Below are 13,095 nucleotides of genomic sequence, written 5' to 3' on the forward strand. Positions count from 1 at the left end.
CACCCTTCCCCGAACCCAATGCCTCCCATCCAATGTGGACAGCGGCTCAGCTTCGGATGCACGATCGCGGCGTCCCAGATGCAGCTGTGCACATTGGCCTATTCCCCGCCTGTTGCTTGTCTTGTTTGTCATGGTGTTAAGGTGGGAAAATATCCGTGCTTCTTTTGTGCTATGGAATTTTTGTTTTCTTCTCATACTGATTCCCTTTTGGGGACCAGTATGAGCAGAGTTTGTTTTTTTCTCCTCGACTGCCCTTTTTATGTTATACATTTCACTGTTTTTCCTTTATGCCACTTAGTCTGACCTGTCTCCTCAATGTGATGTTTGTGTATTGTATTTACGGTCAGCAAGGTCCAATTTTCAATACAGGCAATTGCAAGTGACAAAGATTCATTCATTCATGATTCAGTAGTAAACTAAAACTATCCAAGTTAAGACCAACAAAGACGGATATTTTTAGGAAGTTTTGGTGACTTAGCTACATTTTTTTTCCCTGTTCCTGGTATTTACCCATTCTTGGGGGAAACATTTTCACTTTAACTGACACAAAAAGGAAGGTGTGGATCAATTCAATTCAATTCAGTTAAATTTTATTTATATAGCGCAAAATCACAACAGCAGTCGCCTCAAGGCACTTTATATCATTATTTATTAGATCAAAACAACATACAGTAAACAATTAGTGGAACAAGTGTATAAAACTGAAATGTATAGTGATAATTGATTGGAAAATCACTGTTAGAGTTTGTATTGTTGATTGTCATTTATGCTTAGAAATATTTACTTATATATGCTTAGAGTTTTGTAATTAGTTGTAGATTGGTAGAGGTTTTGATCCTTGATAGTCTGCAAACTTTGTGTGTATTAGACAGCACTTTGGGAGCATGAGAGGTCATACCGTGTCTTATTATTTTATGGTAGGATTAACGTAGTTGCGTCTGTTCTAGTCTAAGTGCTCTTTGTTTAGATGAACTGCAGGACTTCCTCACCGTGTTATCTAGGATGAACCATCTAGGGTGAGGGGGAGGCTACCCTCTTCCTGACCAAGGATGTTTGACCCTTTGATCAGCAGTCCACACACACACACACACACACACACACACACACACACACACACACACACACACACAGGCAAGGTACTCTTTGTGTATGTAGACGTCATATGTTAATGAACTTATGCATATTCATGTAACCTCAATAAAAGGACAGTGATACGGGAAAACGGACGAGACCAACTGGAGTCAAGCGGTTGTCCGGTTCTCTCCCGTGCACGAGTAACATGAAGAACTTTGCCTATTTGTGTCTTGCTTAGCAGTGTAATTATATTGTCTTAACGTTCCAGCGAATAGGTTTATGCTACAAACCTATCATTAATTGGTCCTTCGGTGCCGGTTCCCTGGGATCGCATTCACCGTGGGGGGGGAGGGACATGCCGAAAGACTGATGTCAGCCAGGAAGTTCCTGTGGATTCGCTGTCTGTCTTTCTCCTCGATGAATGGCGATCGGCGGGATTCAGGCTGATATTACACGCTAAGCAACGCCAAGTAAGTTTAAAGAGGCCGACTCTATAACCGTGTCGTTGTGCAGTCTCCGCCATTTTGTGAGGCGTTGAGAAGTTCGCTGCTTTGTGGAGCGATAACTGGGTTAGTGTCCCGAAAAAGAAGTTTTGGTTAAATCGCCCAAGGGTCCCAAGCGTCCGGTGAGTGTCCGGTTTTGAAATCGCCCTGGGTGTGTGTCCCGAGCGTCCCTTCATTGGGTTTTGTCGCGCGAGTGGGTGAGCGTCCCACAACTGGGTCAGGGTCCCGAGCGGTCCGGTGTGAGTCCGGAGTAGGCCTATTTTGTGTTGTTGTCATTGTTGTCGTCGTCGTTTTTGTTGTTGTTGTTGTGTGAGTGTGTGCGGAGCAGAACACGTGGTCTGTGACACCGACTGTTGTTGTTATCATGGGTTTCTAAGCAACCAAGAGTGAGTTAGAGGGAGAAAGACATTTGTGCTGGACTTTGCTCCTGGCAGCTGACACAAAATGTTAACTCTTTAGCTTGCCCTGATCGACAACAGCCTGTGTGCCAGACCATAGACGTAATTGAGGTGGATAGTTGTTAAAAGTAACCTACATTAAGCTTGTGGTTGCTTAAATTCAGTACAATGACATGTGAGGTGAAGTGATATAGGTGAATATTTAAACTAATGAAGTGCATAGAGGCACTTGACCTGTGTGGAAGACTGTCGTCTTGTTATGAGCCATTGTTGAGATATAGAGCACATCTGTGAAAACAACTAATATGCTCAACCCTGTATGAAACATCTAAAAGTACATGATGGAGAAGCTGAGTTGAATATGTAAGTGTAAGACTTTGCCACTGTGGGCAGAGCATGCAACTACTGTGTGATGTCGCGTTGCAGTTTTGTTTTTGTTTTTTGAGCTGATGAGCAAGCTACACATTATCAGATCAAGAGCTGTCTGAGAACTACTCAAAGAGAGGGAAACAGAGAGTGTGCAGCGTTTCCATGAGCAGTTTTTCTGCACCTTGACTCGTGTGTGTGTGTAGCATCAGCATCATGTTTTTGTTTATTTGTTTTGTTGGATTAAAAATAATTAAATAAACTGGTGATCATGCTTATGGATCACCATGGCACATATCTCCAGCCATATGGTTTATTTATGCAGATGAAAAAGTGAGTGTGAATGTGTCTGACATCACAGTGTTTTTGTGCACTGTGCAAAAGTGATTGCCTCTGATTGTGAGTGAGAGCAGTGATTTTGCAGACCACCAGCTATTGTGAAGAAAAAAAAAAGAGTGAAAAAGAGACAAATTACTACATTGTAGACGAAGAGAAATAATCATAGGAAAAAGGTTTTGTGTTGATCAGCCGAAAAACAACTACAATGTCATTTTCTGCTTTTAAGAAAGGATTGTTCACACAAACACAGACAGAGAGAGAGAGAGAGAGATGTGTGTTGATTAAGCAGTGATGATAATAATGAAATGTCTTAGTTTGTCACTTTCAGGTGAAAAGCAGACCTGAATCAATTTTCCACATGCAGCGGTCGGAAGAAAGTTATAGTTTAACGTCATTGGAAACAAGTTTCTGGCTGACTTATTTACAGTGCCATGTGTTTCTCAACCTCACAAGCGAGCTCACTCCTCCCTGAAGATAAGGAATGCAGCTCCAAAGCAATAACATGATAAAGAGACAGCAGCAAGTCCTGAGCACAAAAAGTCCCAGCAAAGCAGCAGCAATGTGGATAAACAGCAGCAGAAGAAGAAAGCAAACCCATCTTCCTGTCTGATTGGTTGAATTTCACGGAGGGGCGAGCAAGATGGCAGCGTGAAGAGGAGTTTTTGTTTGAGTTCTCAGCACGAGACACTTATTTGACGTCTTTCTGGCCTTCGGGACTTTTTTGGAGATCAGCGCGCTAAACTTGCTGGATCTGAGGCCAGGGTCTGCGGTGGCAGCATGTTGAAATGCTCAAAAAGGACTGAGTGACTCGGGCAAGCCACATGCAGCTAGCATGCTGGCTAGCGACATGAAAGAAATGGACCCTTCATGATGCGTTCAACGTGCCAGCGCTGTGGTGGGAAAGGCTCCATCATAAACACGCCCTGCGCCCTGCGCCGAGGTTCAGGCCAAGAAGAAGAAGACGATGACTTCCAAGCCCAAGAAGGTCGGCCTCAGCGTGGGCGAGCTGATTGTGAAAGCCGTGGCCGCTTCCAAGGAGCGCAACGGCCTGTCCGTGGCCGCTCTCAAGAAGGCTCTGGCTGCCGGAGGCTACGATGTGGACAAGAACAAGGCCCGTGTCAAGACCGCCATCAAGAGTCTGGTGGCGAAGGGCACTCTGGTGCAGACCAAGGGCACCAGGACCTCCGGATCCTTCAAGATGAACAAGGCTACTGAGAGCAAAGCCAAGAAGCCCGCCGCGGCCAAAGCCAAGAAACCGGCAGCAGCTGCTAAGAAGTCGCCCAGGAAGGCAGCAGCAGCAGCACTTCAGCCACTAGCACGAAGTCAACCGCATCAGAGGACAATAGTGAGAGTGGCTGTGACTTCACTGTGCATGTGAAGAAAACGTTTGAGGAGAACTGAACAGTTGGAGTTTGACATTTGCCACCTGTGGAGTAAAATGGCAAGAAGAGACAGTGGGACACAGGACAAAGCTGAAGGAGAACTGCCGGCTGTTGGACTGTTGAAGTGGGAGAGGACAACAGAGTGAGAAGACTAGGTGAGAACACATAGGAATTATTTAATGTGGGAAATCAAAATTTGGGTTAGCAAACCTGGGGAAAAGAAAACTGACTGCTTAAGTTGGAAAATTGAGACGGAGTCTGAAACATTGCGAAAATAGAAACATATACAGAATCACACACACACAAGCAGAACATGCATTAACCCTACTAACAATTCCAAACACAAAATGACTCATGAAGACTCATAGCACATTAGTTAAGAAATGATTAAATAATAGCAGAGAAGTGTGTAGGAAAGGCAGCTTTAAGAACATGCTCTGCTGGAGATGCAGCTCCACAGACATGCATTAGACCTGCCTAATAACACAAACACATGTAATGAAAATTAGCTTGTTATCTTTCATCAGTGTTACAATAGTGTCAATTTAGCAGACACTTGTTATCAAATGCTGAATTTATCCTAAAGAAAAAAAATTGACTCTCCAAGTTGCAGGACAACAATTTAACTTTTGTGAGAAAAAAGATCCTGGTTTGACCAACCAGTGATCAGACAATAAATTTAGTTGTTAAAATGGTAAATTGGGAGAAGCTTCCTGCTTGATTGAGGCAGCATAAGTAATTTACTGTATGAGGGAAATTGTCTTTTGTGATACTATTTTGAACATGCTTTTCTGTCGTCCTGTCAACTTAGTGGGTTAATAGCTGATATGCAAATTAGTTGATCGGTTTTAGATTAATGAAAGGTGACTGAATTCTAGCACGAGTGAATGAGATGTGTTGGAGTTGTTGTGTGTTGAGTAGAGACTCTAAAACACTGAGTTTCCTGCTTTGATGTGCGAGTGAATCCTGTATTTAGATACACAACTCTGAATACGTCAGAACAGACTGTTTTGTGAAGTGCATGACAGCATGTCACATGTTTTATGATGAAGGGAAAAAGGAAAATTGAATAAAATAGATCTGTGGCCTAAATGAGTGAAGAGCACAGACCGGGTGATTAAACTCATAGCTAATATGACATTAGGGTTATGTTGTGTGTTGTGCAGTTGATGGTTGGTTTGGAGTGAATCTAGCTGATGATTCTTCTCCTGTTGTGAAGATGATGAGGAGTTTGTGTCATGACTTAACAAGGCCTTTTTATTTTGATACTTTCACAGTGCACTGAGAGTTTGGTTTGATAATCTCTGTTATTTTTTATTTTTCATTTTTGAACAAGCACTGATTTTTGCTTGTGAATTTCTTTTCTTTGAGCAGATCTGCAAGTCGGGAATTAAAAGCGTTACACGTCGTCAAGAAAATTGTTGCAAGTGAGTTTCTCCACATTTAAAATGGGTTCAGGAGGAAGCCACTTATTTGGGACAATTAGGAAATGAGAGTCCCCCCCAAAAAGGATTCAACGAGGAAATCCAGTCTAAATTATTTTTCTTTTTGAAATAACGTCGTTTTGCTGAGCGTGGAAACGAATGCGATGATAATTTCCACAATTAGCAAAAGAAGGAACCACTGAGTGAATGAGTAAGACTTTTAAAATAACTGACTGACTGAACATGATTGTGTGAAGTTAACCCCCACCTGACAAAGGTGCAGATGAACCCATGTGTTTCCTTTTACAGGAGCAGAAAGATGACAGCAACACTCGAGGTTGCATGATGATTTAACCTTTTAAATGCCATTTTCTGTGTCTGTGCATTTATCAGGTGTGTTATTCATAGGCTTGAGTTGCTCACAGAGATATCTGTGACAAAGTATGCATACGCCTGCGCAAGCGCTAATATTTGCATTTTCTTTTCTTACAGCATGCCAGTTCTTCATGTGAATTGATGATGCGATTTATACCAGGACAACTGGTTGATGTTTTTTCCTACTACAGGATTTCTGGGTTTATGTGTGAGGAAAACTGTGTTTACAGGTTGTGAGTGGTGATGCTGTTGCATTGTGTTGATGGGAAAATGTGAAGGTTACTTTGATAATGTGAATAACCTGTGTGAAATTTCCTGTGTTGAGAACTGGTGTTACTTCTTTCCACAGCGAGTGTTAACTTTATGGTGTTTTTATGGCACCCCTAGAATCCGTTGACCTGTGTCTGACCTCCGTCTGACCACAGTCAATGTGTATTGCTAATGTTTGTTTCTTTGAGAATGCTGTAGTAGATTCAGCTGAAGCGGACAAGTGACATGGGTAAAACAAATAAGAGATTACGGTATTTATGGAATAGTTTATTATGGGCTCATTTGCTGGCCACTTTTGAACCCATAATAATAATATATGAGTGGAGTGACTTTGCTTAAGAGAAGTCACTGATTACATTAATGTTTTTTTTTTTTTTTAATATTTTTATTGAGAGACAAGTGTACAGTAGTTTACAATGACAACACAATCTGTTCCCCTCACATATTTTTTAGTTTTTCTTACATGAACAGACACAATAACACACACACACAGGCACACCTACACACACGCTTAAGTAAACAAACAAAACAAAACCTAATAAGAAACCCAAAACAAACACAAACCCCAAAAGGGGGGAAAGAGAAAAAAAAAAAAAAAAAAGGGGGGGGGGAAGAGACATGATATTAATCAGCTGGTAGAGCGTTTAATGACTTGCAATAGTCCACGAAGGGGCCCCAGATAGAATAAAATTCTCTGTATTTGCCCTTCGCCACAAGGCCTATCTTTTGCAATTTAAGAGATGACATCACATCTCTAAACCAAAAAGAAACTGAAGGTGGCTTTGAAGATTTCCAAAGGAGTAAGATGCAACGTCTAGCCAAAAGTGATGTAAAGGCTAATATTTTGAAGTGTGTAGGGTCGGTTAGACCAGTGTTGACTGGAAGCCCAAAAACAGCTAGAAAAGGGTCCATGCAGATTTGGGTCCCAAGAGCTTTGGAAAGAATAACTGAATACTGACTCCAGAAGCCATGGAGTCTTGGGCACAGAAAGAACATATGGCCTAGGTCACATGGGGTGGCATGACATCTCTCACACTGATCCATCACTTGTGGGTAAATCTCAGACAGACGAGACTTTGAATAGTAAACCCTGTACAACACCTTGAACTGGATGAGTTGTAACCTGGCACAGGACGTACTATAACGGACATTGGATACTGCTTTCTCCCATTGCTGATCCGAAAAAATTATTCCTAACTCCTGCTCCCAAGCCCCCCTAATTTTAGCAACGGAATGGACATTTAAATCCATAAGTTGTTTATATATTAAAGATATAATTGACTTCTTATTGGGTTTAAGGGATAAGAATTCCTCCCATGGTTGGACATTTGGGAGAAGAGGGTAGGAGGGGAAGAGAGCAGAAGTGCAATGCCGTGCCTGAAAATAACGGAATAGATTGGTAGCCGGAAGATTTGCTTCTGAACACAGGTCTAAAAAAGTTAAGAAAGTGCCATCTTTATAGAGATCCTTAAATGTATTAATACCATGACGCTTCCACTGTACATAGGTACCATCAATGAGGCCAGGAGTAAACAGATGGTTCTGCGTGATGGGCATGTGTACTGACGCAGAGATGTACTTAAAATGACTCCTGAATTGTGACCAGACCCTTAGACTAGACTGTACCACGGGATTTTGGGTGAAATGAGAAGGCTTAAGTGGTAGTGGAGAGAATAATAAAGCTTCTAAGGATGAGGAAGTGCACGACAGGCGTTCCAGTTTGCACCACAGCAGGTCTTGAGATTCAAGCCAATGGGTCAATTTGTGAACATGAGAGGACCAATAGTAAAATAAAAAGTTAGGCAAGGCAAGACCACCATCAAATGTCAGTCTCTGTAATAATGATTTCCTCACCCTGGGGTGTTTCCCTCCCCACAAAAACGATGTAACTAGCTGGTCTAACTTTTTGAAAAAAGCTTTAGGTAAAAATATAGGAATACTCTGAAACAGAAATAACAATCGAGGCAAAATGTTCATCTTTACAGCATTGATCCGACCAATTAGGGACAAAGGTAGCGATTTCCATCTCTGAAAATCTGATTGAATTTGAGTCATTAAAGGGGAGAAATTGGAAGAGTATAGAGAAGACAAAGTACGAGTCATGTTAACTCCCAAATATTTAAAGCCAGCAGGGCTAAGTCTAAAAGGAATGTCAGATTGTTTAAGTGTAAGACTTAAAGAATTTATGGGGAAACATTCACTTTTAAGAAGATTTATTTTGTAACCTGACAGAGAGCCGAACTTGTTTAGTAGAGACACAATCGATGGTATGCTAGATAAGGGATCAGAAACATATAGAAGCAGGTCATCTGCATATAAAGACAATTTTACGTCAAGGCCTGACCGGGAAATACCACGAAAATGAGGAAGGGCCTTCAAAGCTACAGATAGGGGTTCAATTACAATAGCAAAAAGTAGGGGGGACAGGGGGCAACCCTGTCTCGTCCCGCGTGACAATGAGAAGTAGCCAGAGGAAACACCATTTGTATAGACACTGGCTTGGGGTGCCCTGTACAACAGTCGAATCCATGAAATGAATCTGTCCTTGAAACCAAATCTTTGCAAGACCGCAAAGAGAAAGCTCCACTCTACACGATCGAAAGCTTTCTCAGCATCAAGTGAGATAACTACTTCTGGATTAGTGGTTGAGTGTTGGGAAAGAATGACATTCAAAAGCGTGCGGACATTAAAGAACAGCTGGCGGCCTTTAATAAAGCCATTCTGTTCATCTGAAATAATAGTAGGAAGAACCTTTTCAAGGCGAATTGCTAAAATTTTAGCCAAGACTTTAACATCAACATTCAGCAGTGAAATAGGCCTATACGAGGTGCAAGACGTAGGATCCTTACCCTTCTTTAAGAGAACAGTAATTAGTGCTTGAGACAATGTAGGGGGCAATAGACCACGTTCAAAAGATTCATTATACACTGAAAGAAGTAGTGGGGCTAACTTGTCTATAAAAGTTTTTAAAAATTCAACTGAAAACCCGTCAGGTCCTGGTGCCTTACCATTGTGCATGGTCTTGATTGCATGCACAATTTCATCCAGCCTAAGAGAGGCATCTAATTGTTCAGCTATAACAGGATCGACAGTGGGCATTGTAAGACCGTTAAAAAAAGAATCCATCTCTGAGGCGTCAGCAGCAGATTCAGATTCATATAGGGAGGAATAGTACGTCTTAAACACCTCGTTTACTTCCTTTGAATCAGAGACCGAGTTGCCTGCCGCATCTTTAATCTGGGAAATTAATCGAGACGAGGCCTGACGTTTTAACTGATGGGCCAAAAGCCTTCTGGGCTTATCACCATATTCATAATAAGTCGCACGCGCACGAAGTAAAAGACGTTCAGCATCTGCCGTAGAAAGTAAATCAAATTCAGTCTGCAAGTCAAGTCGTCTTTTATGCAAATCGGGAGTGGGACTGTCAACAACCTGTCTATCTATGTCACAAATTTGTGTAGTCAAAGTTTGAAGTTTGGCTTTGTGGCTTTTAGTGGAATGGGCAGAGAAAGAAATTATTTGCCCACGCACATATGCCTTAAGAGATTCCCAAAGCAATGACCTCGTAACAGTATTGCTGTCGTTAAACACCATAAATTCATCAATTGCGGATTTGATAAAGGTAACAAACCCCTCATCCGAAAGCAACAAAGAGTTAAATCTCCAGGGTGAGGAAAAAGAGGACTGGGCTATGAGCTTGATGTCAACGCTAAGTGGTGCGTGATCGGAAATGACAATAGGATGATATGTAGATGACAGTACTTTTGGAATAAGGGAACCGTCCACAAAAAAATAATCAATCCGCGAAAAGGACTGATGTACCTGAGAAAAGAAAGAGTACGCTCTGGCAGTAGGGTTAGAAAACCTCCAGGGATCTACAAAACCATTCTGAGACATAAACTCAGAAATAGACTTGGACATAGAGGATTGGGTCAGGGTCCGAGGATTCGAACGATCTAAGGCAGGATCAATAACACAGTTTAGGTCACCACCCAATATCAAAAGATGAGTATCAAGGGAAGGGAGACTACTCAAAAGTGCATCTGTAAAACCTGGATTATCAAAATTTGGCGCATACACATTGACTAAGAGGACGGGTACATTGTACATGGTGCCTACAACAACCAAATACCTCCCGTTTTTGTCAGCTTTAATCTCAGAGGCTGTAAACTGTACCCTTCTGTTTATTAAGATCGCCACCCCCCTGGCTTTTGAATTAAACATTGAATGGAAAGTATGACCCACCCATGGGCACCTGAGCCTAAGATGATCCCGATCTCGCAAATGGGTCTCTTGCAAAAACATTACATCACTCTTTAAACGTTTAAGATGCGTAAATATTTTAGATCGTTTAATTGGGCTATTCATACCTTTGACATTCCAAGTTAAAAATCTAATACCACTATTGCCTAAGGACTGACCTGAAGTGCTGATCATTGCAGAAAGACAAAAGAGAAAATACTTATTTCTTCACCCCCAAAGAAAGAACAAGTGGGAAAAACACACTCACACAAACACACAACGCAAACCCACAACAACAAAAGTACAGCTTCAGAATAAAAATAATAATAACACGTCAAACACACCCACCCGCCTCCCCCCTGCACAGCAAAAGCCCCCATCCCCAAACGACGGAGACGGCAGTGCACGCTCCCACCCGGAGCAATCTGAACAAAAACGCTCCCGACTACGAAACGAACCGTGTCAAACCAAAGCTCCAACAGAGTCTTTTCTCAATAGATTAAAAGGCACAAATAAAATAAAAATAACCCAATTATATTTTACTATTAGACAGGTAAAACAAAACAAGTGTTTGGCAGAGTAACAAACTTAGCTTACCACAATGATGTTTGGATTAGGATCATACGCTATTTCAAACAGACAAACATTGTCCTGCTATATCTTTTATCTTGTGGTTATTGTCTTAATATATTCCTTGGCCTCATCTGGCGAGACGAAGTCGCGCTGCATTCCTTGATAAGTGATCCGTAGTCTTGCCGGATAGAGGATCCCAAATCGGACTCCCTGGATGCCGCGAAGCTGGCGACGGACCTCATTGAAAGCCGCACGGGCCCGCGCTGTCTTAGCGGTGTGGTCGGGGAACACAGAAATGGTCATATTATTTATCTGCACTCTCTGCAGCTCCCTGGCCTTCTGGAGAATCCTAGCACAGTCCGCGTAATAGTGCAGCCTCACAACCACAGCACGGGGACGTTCACCGGTGTTAGGTTTGGGGGCCAAAGTTCGGTGGGCTCTGTCTACAAGCGGCTCCTTCCCAAGCTGAAATGCCTCCATCAACAGCACGGACACATCTGTAGCGGACAGGACGTTCTCCTCTGGCACACCAACAATGCGTATATTATTGCGGCGAGACCTGGACTCCAAATCCTCGCATTTATTCTCCAATTTGGCCAACTCCTTTGACATCGCATCAACTTTGGCTTGGAGGTGGACAATATCATCTGTACATGTGGAGAGAGACTGCTCCATCCCCGTAACCGTGCTCCTGAGGCCAGCGAATTCCTGCCGCATGGTAGTTATATCTGAGGAAAGGTCCGTTTTTAGTTGCTGTATGTCGGACCTGATAGACGTGAGATTCTCCGCAAACGCTGCCGTCAGTTCCTTTTTAAACAGTGATGAAATTTCTTCACGAAGTTCAGAGAGGAGTTCAGCCTTCGTGAATTTTTCCGTATCGACGAGCGGCGTGTCGGGTGACCCAGGCCGTGGCGAAGTTTTACCACGAGGCGGGGATGCAGTGTTAGCAGCAGGCCGCAAGTTCGGCTGAGAGGTGCTTGCGCTCTTATTAACCTTACGCGACATTGTAAACACAAAAGGCAAAAACAGTCTTGTCTCGGAACTATACAAAAAGAAAAAACCCGTCAAAAAGTGCCTGGAAATGCTAGATAATAACTAGACTCTGCAGGAGCTACGCTCGGTGCGACCTACGCCATAGTCACATAAACCGGAAGTCCTGATTACATTAATGTTAACAGAGTACATGGGATAATCCATGTCTGAGGTGAATTAGGGTAATAGTTGTAGTTACTGATTTGAGAAAACCTGCACATGACACTTGTCTTGCTGATGTTGAATGCTTATTACTCTTATGATACAATTGTTTACAGGTATGAAGTTTGATTTCACTTCCAGATTTTGCTTTCCAGGCCGTGATGGTGTGTATGCAGGCTCCTGGGAGAGCCAGGTGTTAAGCAAACTTAATATGCAACACACGCTAACATCTTTTATTGCAGGGTTACGGAGCTACTCCAGAGGAGATGCCCTGATGTTGCCTGGGACATGATCTAGCTAATCTTTTTCTTTAAGACAGGGATCCAGGTTTGGTGAGTTGACACATGGGAATGTCCATGCGTCAAGAGGTGGAGTCCAAGGATTAACATTAAACAATGTTTTTTATTATTGTTGCAGTGATTTGTGTGATTAGCCGTTTTATTTACAAATATTAAACCTATGCAAGTGGTGCACCCATGTTCAGATGAGGCTTTGATGGCCTATAAGTGAAGTTCACTGAACTAGAGAATGTGGTTTGATGATTGTTGACATGCTCTCCAAATAGAAGTTTTTCTTCTTAGCAAGGAAATACAGGTGCAGCAGTAATCTCCTGAGAAATCTTCAGAGACCCAGTGAGAAGCGTGAACCATTCCAGGCATAGCTGACAGCCAGGCAGTGGTTGAGGTCAAAGATCAAGCTGGTTGGGGCCCATCATGAGATCAGACCTTGGAGCCACAGCAAGGACCATGAAACTGCCTGCAAAATAGAGGAGAGGATCGTCCACAAGATGGGAGCTGAGGCCAGGAGAGAGGCTTCAGGAGGATCAGAGATCATCTTCAGCACAGCAGACATCACACAGAGAGCTGTGCTACTGAGTTTCCAGGAGATTTTAAATAAAATGAAAGATTCAATATTGACGCTGAGGAAGACGACTAAGGTGTACGACGTGCTCTGC

The 13,095-nt window shown here is 42.6% G+C and overlaps 1 protein-coding gene across 4 annotated transcripts in view; it reads left to right on the plus strand.

The window, feature by feature from the left end:
• LOC308411152 (nuclear GTPase SLIP-GC-like) overlaps nucleotides 1-13,095 on the plus strand; it is a 31,670-nt gene that overhangs the window by 5,619 nt on the left and 12,956 nt on the right. The window lies entirely within an intron of this gene.

The sequence above is a fragment of the Rhamphochromis sp. 'chilingali' genome (assembly GCF_963969265.1).
Source record: "Rhamphochromis sp. 'chilingali' genome assembly, chromosome: 15".
NCBI classification, from domain to species: domain Eukaryota; kingdom Metazoa; phylum Chordata; class Actinopteri; order Cichliformes; family Cichlidae; genus Rhamphochromis; species Rhamphochromis sp. 'chilingali'.